The sequence below is a fragment of the Rhincodon typus genome, chromosome 13 (genome assembly GCF_021869965.1).
Source record: "Rhincodon typus isolate 14 chromosome 13, sRhiTyp1.1, whole genome shotgun sequence".
NCBI lineage: Eukaryota > Metazoa > Chordata > Chondrichthyes > Orectolobiformes > Rhincodontidae > Rhincodon > Rhincodon typus.
In genome coordinates this window covers 32,026,726-32,032,725 of record NC_063344.1, presented here as the reverse complement: position 1 = coordinate 32,032,725, position 6,000 = coordinate 32,026,726, and the positions used below count along the sequence as shown (strand labels likewise).

The window sequence follows — 6,000 nt, the reverse complement described above, 5'->3', positions numbered from 1 at the left end:
CAGCAGAGCTGTTTTTGCCATTGCCCCAGACACCAGAAAAGACAATGCCAGGTCTATCCAGTTCCATTTCATTGGTGAGACTTCATAGTGATTGATACAAGTGAGGAGTGACAGGTGGAGTTTAATTTAGATAAATGTGAGATATTGCATTTTAGTAAAATAAATGAAGACAGGACTTATACAATTAACAGTAAGGCCCTGGGTAGTGTTGTAGAACGGAGAGACCTAAAGGTGCAGGTACATAATTCTTTGAAGTTTGCATCACAGGGTGGTTAAGGTGGTATTTAGCATGCTTACCTTCATTGCTCAGAACTTTAGAATCATAGAGTCCGAGAGATATACAGCATGGAAACAGACCCTTCAGTCCAACTCGTCCATGCCAACCAGATATCCTTTATAAATCTAGTCACATTTGCCAGCGTTTGGCCCATAACCCTTCTTATTTATATTCCTATCCTGATGCTTTTAAATGTTGTATTTGCACCAACCTTCACCACTTCCTCTGGCAGCTCATTCCACGCACGCACCACCCTCTGCATGAAGAAGTTGCCCCTTAGGTCTCTTTTAAATCATTCCCCTCTCATTTTAAACCTATGCCCTCTAGTTTTGAACTCCCCGACCCTAGGGAAAGACCTTGCCTATTTACTCTATCCATGCCTCTCGTCCATCTCTGTATGGTCACCCCTCAGCCTCCGACTCTCCAGGGAAAATAGCATCAGCCTATTCACCCTCTCCCTACAGCTCAAACCCTCCAAACCTGGCAACGTCCTCATAAATAGTTTCACAACATCCTTCCTATAGCAGGGAGACCAGATTTGCTCGCAATACTCAAAGTGGCTGAACCAATGCCTGTACAGCACAACATGAGCCCCCAACTCCGATACGCCATGCACTGACCAATAAAGGCAAGCATACCAAATACCTTCTTCACTATCTATGTACCTGTGACTCCACTTTCAAGGAACATATACCTGCACTCAAAAAGGTCTCTTTGTTCAGCAACACACCCCAAGACCGTACCGTTAAGTGTACAAGTGCTGCCCTGATTTGCCTTTCCAAAATGCATCACAAAACAAACTGAAAGAAAAAATAAAGATTTTAATTAATGTTAAAAAATTTTAAAAATTTAAAGGGAGCAATTTAATTTAAAACAAAAAAAAAGAAAGAGAAAATTCTTATATGTCCAAGCAAATTCAAGTTTACAGATACAGACAGAGAATTATATTGATCAACATGGAACAAACAATTCATGAGACACAGAATCATTTTAAGTCTACACAAATTTAGAAGCAGAAAATGTTAAACCACTGCTTTGTTCTATGGTACTATGCGCAGACCATGTAATTAACAGACAAAATACTACAGAAAATACTGATACCTTTGATACTATCTTAAAAATATCAAATAACTATTTTAGTTTAAGACCAAGTTGTGTTATGGAAAGAATAAGATTCACTCAAGGTATACAGTTTCTCCAAGTACCTGCTGATAACTTCATCAATGATCTTTATACATTATCTGAATCTTGTGAAAATGGAGCTTTACAACAGGACTAATTAGTGACAGTATTGTCAGAGTTTGATTAATTTCTTTCAAATCTTTCACAATCAAACTTCTCGCTCTGGAAAAGGCAATCCAGACTGTGGTAGAAGCCGAAATCTGGAACTCCACAGAAAATCTGGAGAACAGAAAAATAAATTTATCCCAAAAGACTATTGAAACCTATCAACTTCATAAAGTACAAAACAACGACATGACAAATTAATGCAGAGTATTCAAATCTTTGGATGTCAGGAGCTTTTGTCCAAGATGTGGAGCAAAGAAAAATACAATCAAAAAAGTGATGTTCAGCTCTATAATAAAAATATCATTTTTGTAAGATAATTGATATTTTCACAAAATGTGAAAACCAGAAACAATCCTTACACAACAGACACAATAATGTCCACAAATAAGTCAAACTTTCAACCAAACGCCAAAAGAACAAAGTGACTCCCAAGATAGACTTTCATTAGAACATGTATCTTCAGATGATATACTTCCATTAAAAGAAATACCACAGCCATTCCCAAGGGAAACAGACAACTCATATGAACCAGATATGACAGAGCACTTAAAAGGTCAATGGACATGCAATTCAATTCAAGCTTGATACAGGAGCTAGTGTCACTGTATTATCTGACAAAATTCCTTCACTGAGAAACAAAGTTGTAACTTACTGATCTGATGCTACATAGGGAAACAAACTAAGATTAAAGAAATATCAAAATATTCTTTGAGACATATAGAAGACCAATTTACAGAACATACTTATATTATCCAGAATTAGACAGTTTCCTTCTGAAGAACAAAGTACATTTTGCTCTCAACCTCCTTTGCAGAGTTGAAGAGATAAATAATAGAGAACGAAGTATTTTTGATAGTGAATACTTTACATTGTTCATAGGGTGGTCAGTTATTTAAAAAAAAAGTCACAAGAATGAAATTGGGATACACCTCAAGAAGGTGTTTTAAGAGGGGGGCAGTCATTTTCTGGTTCGTTTCTCAGGGCAATTCCTTGGTCAATCAGCATCAACCTGACTTATTTAAAATTTGTTAGAAGTTTGGCAGTTACCTGCCAGTCATTATTAACTGGTGTGTTCTCTATGGCAATGTGTCTTCCAAACAGAGTATTCTGGCCAACCAAGAAACACTGTCCTCTCACAGTATAAATGTTATATTCCCTTATTTTTGGTATTTCTTGCAAATTGTCCTGAGGAATGCAAGACAAATGTTTTTAACAAAGCGTGATTTGTTTTTCCAGCAAGAAATGCTTAATGTAAACATCTAGCAAATTTCCCCTTACAACAAGAAGCCAGCTGCATGCATCTCTTACAAAACCCAGCTTACGAAAAAGTGCATTACACGGTAGGATCTCTGTTCCAAGATTGGGGGTGGGAGGGGAGAAAAGGAATTAAGTCCATTAGGTCAGGATACAGATCAGAGGAATCACGGCTTTGGGGGGGGGGGGGGGAAAGGGGTGATTACCTGAGGTCAGTTGGTTAAAAAAGTTTCTGCCTGATTTTTTCTTATACATTAAATCATTTAAGCCTCATTCCACACATCCCCGAATCCTCATCCTATACTCGTGCCCATACATGCCAATCCATTGCTTTTTAACAGTCCCTATGCCAATTGTCCCAACTCCTGATTCTCAGCTGTTCCCTTAAAACCCCATACCAACTCAGACGCATGTATACCACAGATGCTGCCAGACCTGCTGAGCTTTTCCAGCAACTTTGTTTTTGTTCCCGATTTATAGCATCTGCAGTTCTTTCGGTTTTTATTACATATATATCATCTTTTCCCAAAATGTCCCCTATGTCAACTCATCTAGTACCACAATTGCCAGACCACAGGAAACATGCTAGAAATAAAATATTTTTAAATGTAGCCTTGGATAGATATTTAGATAAAAAAGGTAATGAAAACCCATTCAATAGATATAGATTCCCTCAAGCACTTGATTCCTTACGAAACAAATAATTATTATTCAAGGCCAATTAAGATAGTTTTACTTAATGCATTTGAGCAAACTTTGAATTTTTAGTCTGACTATTGTAATAATGATAAATTGTAGAAAGCAGTGAAGCAGAGATTATGTTGAAATAGTAGCACTAGGGTTTATACCAACCAACAGCTACTGAAACTGCTAGAACCATTTTTGTTTCAACTCAGAGGCAGGCAGGCTATTTGTTTTCAAAGTTTAAAGACCAGGTTATTTAAATAAATTCACAGCTTGACAGTTCTACAGACCTTCTTTAAGCTTCATGTGTTTATGCTTACTTAAAATTCTTGATTCACACATTGCAGGATACGGTTTTTATTCTAGCAAAATGTGGTACTGGTTGAATTCAGCAAGGAGTCCAAATAGTCCTACCAAGTTTGGTGTTTCCCCACTTGATTCATCTCCTGGTCCCCTTCCTTTGCTGATAAATATTGAATCTGCTAGGAATAGAAATAAAATATCTGGGTCCTGCCTGCCTTTTTTAAAGATCGAGGGGTTGTCACGGACAAGGGGAGGTGAATGGAATTATTTTACAGCTTTCCTCTCCTGTACGTAACAGGAATTTTTTTTAAAAAAATAAAATCTTTTACTTTCTTTTTCCTTTTAAGGAAGTGGTCTGCTCCCCCAAATCCTGTTTGTAGAGTTCAATTTGAAAATTAAACTCAGCATATTTTATGGATAAAACAAAGAAGTGCATTCAAAAACTGGATGTGTTTACAACACGTCACACTCTCTCAACACACACAATGAAGGAGAGATGTTACAAAAACAAATTACTTAAGGTCAAAGATATTGGCCAGTGAATATAAAGAATGCAAGAAAACAACATACCTTGGAGTTGGTTATGCAAAGAAGTCTCTTTGCAGGAACTCTGACATGGTTGAATTGTGGGCAAAGGTGCAGCAGCTGTGACCGAAGAATGGGTTCATTTTGCAGGTGAAATGAAAGATTCCTTTGAGGGAGTACAATTAGAGACAAGTGCTATCTAAGATTGGAGCAGCTTGCTCTCTTGGCATTACTGAGAATGAAATAAGAAAAAATTACAATGAAAGGCAATTCAAACCAAGGTAATTCTAGCTTAGTCCCTCAGTTAATGAGATGGGGTTTGATGTCCTGGGCAGGACGGATGTTGTTTTTTTTAAACAGATAACTATGGAGTCTTTAGCACCAAGTCCCTCATGTTTCATTGGTTTCCATTGTTCATAATCAGCTGAAGCAGCCATCTCATCTATATTTTGTTGTATTGTTTTGTTTAAAATATTCAAACAGGGAAGTGTGTTTCTTGAAAACAATAGGTTAGCTTTTGCCTTGGTAACTGATGAAAATTTTAGAAGTAGCCAACTTGCTCATTCTATGGTTGATACCATCCATTTTAAAATCCACCACTATTCAATTTAAAAATACTTGTTTGAAAACAAAACTCTCTGCCCTCTTGGCATTACAATCTGTATAGGTGGTCTGATCAACTTCATTCTCTGGCTCCTCTGCTTTTGTCTTCCTTTGTTTTGCAGTCTCTATTCATGCTGTTTTCGGTCAAGGGGCTCCAGCTCTCACAGAACAGTATTTATTACCACCCAAGAAAATTAGAATTGACTCCTTTACAAAAACTAACCTTATATTTGTGCAATAAAGTCCTCATCAGGACAAAATTCCACAAATTGTTAAAATAAACAGTACATATTTTGAAAATATTCAGCTGTTAGGGGAGCATCTGTGAGAAGAATAAAGTTAATATTTCACATTAGCAGCCTCTCATAAGAATTGGTGAAAAATTCTCTTTTTTAAAAAAGCAATTGCACAGGTAGGGAAATGGTATGCAAGGAAAGAACAAAAGGCAGCTCTTTTATAGGTGTGAAGGTAGAAGAAATTAAATAACAAGAAGGTTAATGGTTCCAAAGCTAAAAAGAGCATAATAAATGGAACAAACAAAGAAACAAAAAGTTGCATCTAGAAAAGGTTTAGGTAGTAATAGAAATCACATATCACAAAATTAAAAAAAGTACGATCAGATGGAGTCAATAAAAGATATATCTACATGAAATTAAAATGAAAATTATGCCAAATCCTTTGCATTATCTCAAGAAACTTAATCTAACTAGAATGAAGAACAGTGAAAACATGATGTTTGCTTCCCTCTAGTGGCTCAAAATTAATTCATTTCATTAATTTTTGAAACTATCTTGCGGTTATTTTTGGGAAAAAAAGAAACTATTAATACTCCATAGGGCAGGCAATGGCTGTTGAGAAACAAATCATCCAGTTGGCATTTCATGACCTGAGGCTCATTCTCAGATTTCCAGAATCTTTAGTATTTTAACACGGAATATTTTGAATAACTTAATGTTACCATAATTATTGAAAACAAAAAAAAATGCTGAAAATCACAGTGGGTCAGGCAGGTTCGTTGGACAGCAAGCTAATGTTTGGTCTGGATGACTCTTCAGACCTCTGAT

At 36.5% G+C, this 6,000-nt stretch overlaps 1 protein-coding gene across 1 annotated transcript in view; it reads right to left on the bottom strand.

Annotated features, from left to right (window-relative positions):
• Positions 1-1,085: 1,085 nt before the first annotated feature.
• cops7a (COP9 constitutive photomorphogenic homolog subunit 7A) overlaps positions 1,086-6,000 on the bottom strand; it is a 44,801-nt gene continuing 39,886 nt past the window's right edge. The window contains exons 8-9 of the transcript XR_002258221.2: positions 4,379-4,565; positions 1,086-1,678 (exon numbers count right to left, since the gene is read on the bottom strand). The gene's annotated coding sequence lies outside the window, so the exon portion shown is untranslated. The remainder of the gene's footprint in view (positions 1,679-4,378; positions 4,566-6,000) is intronic.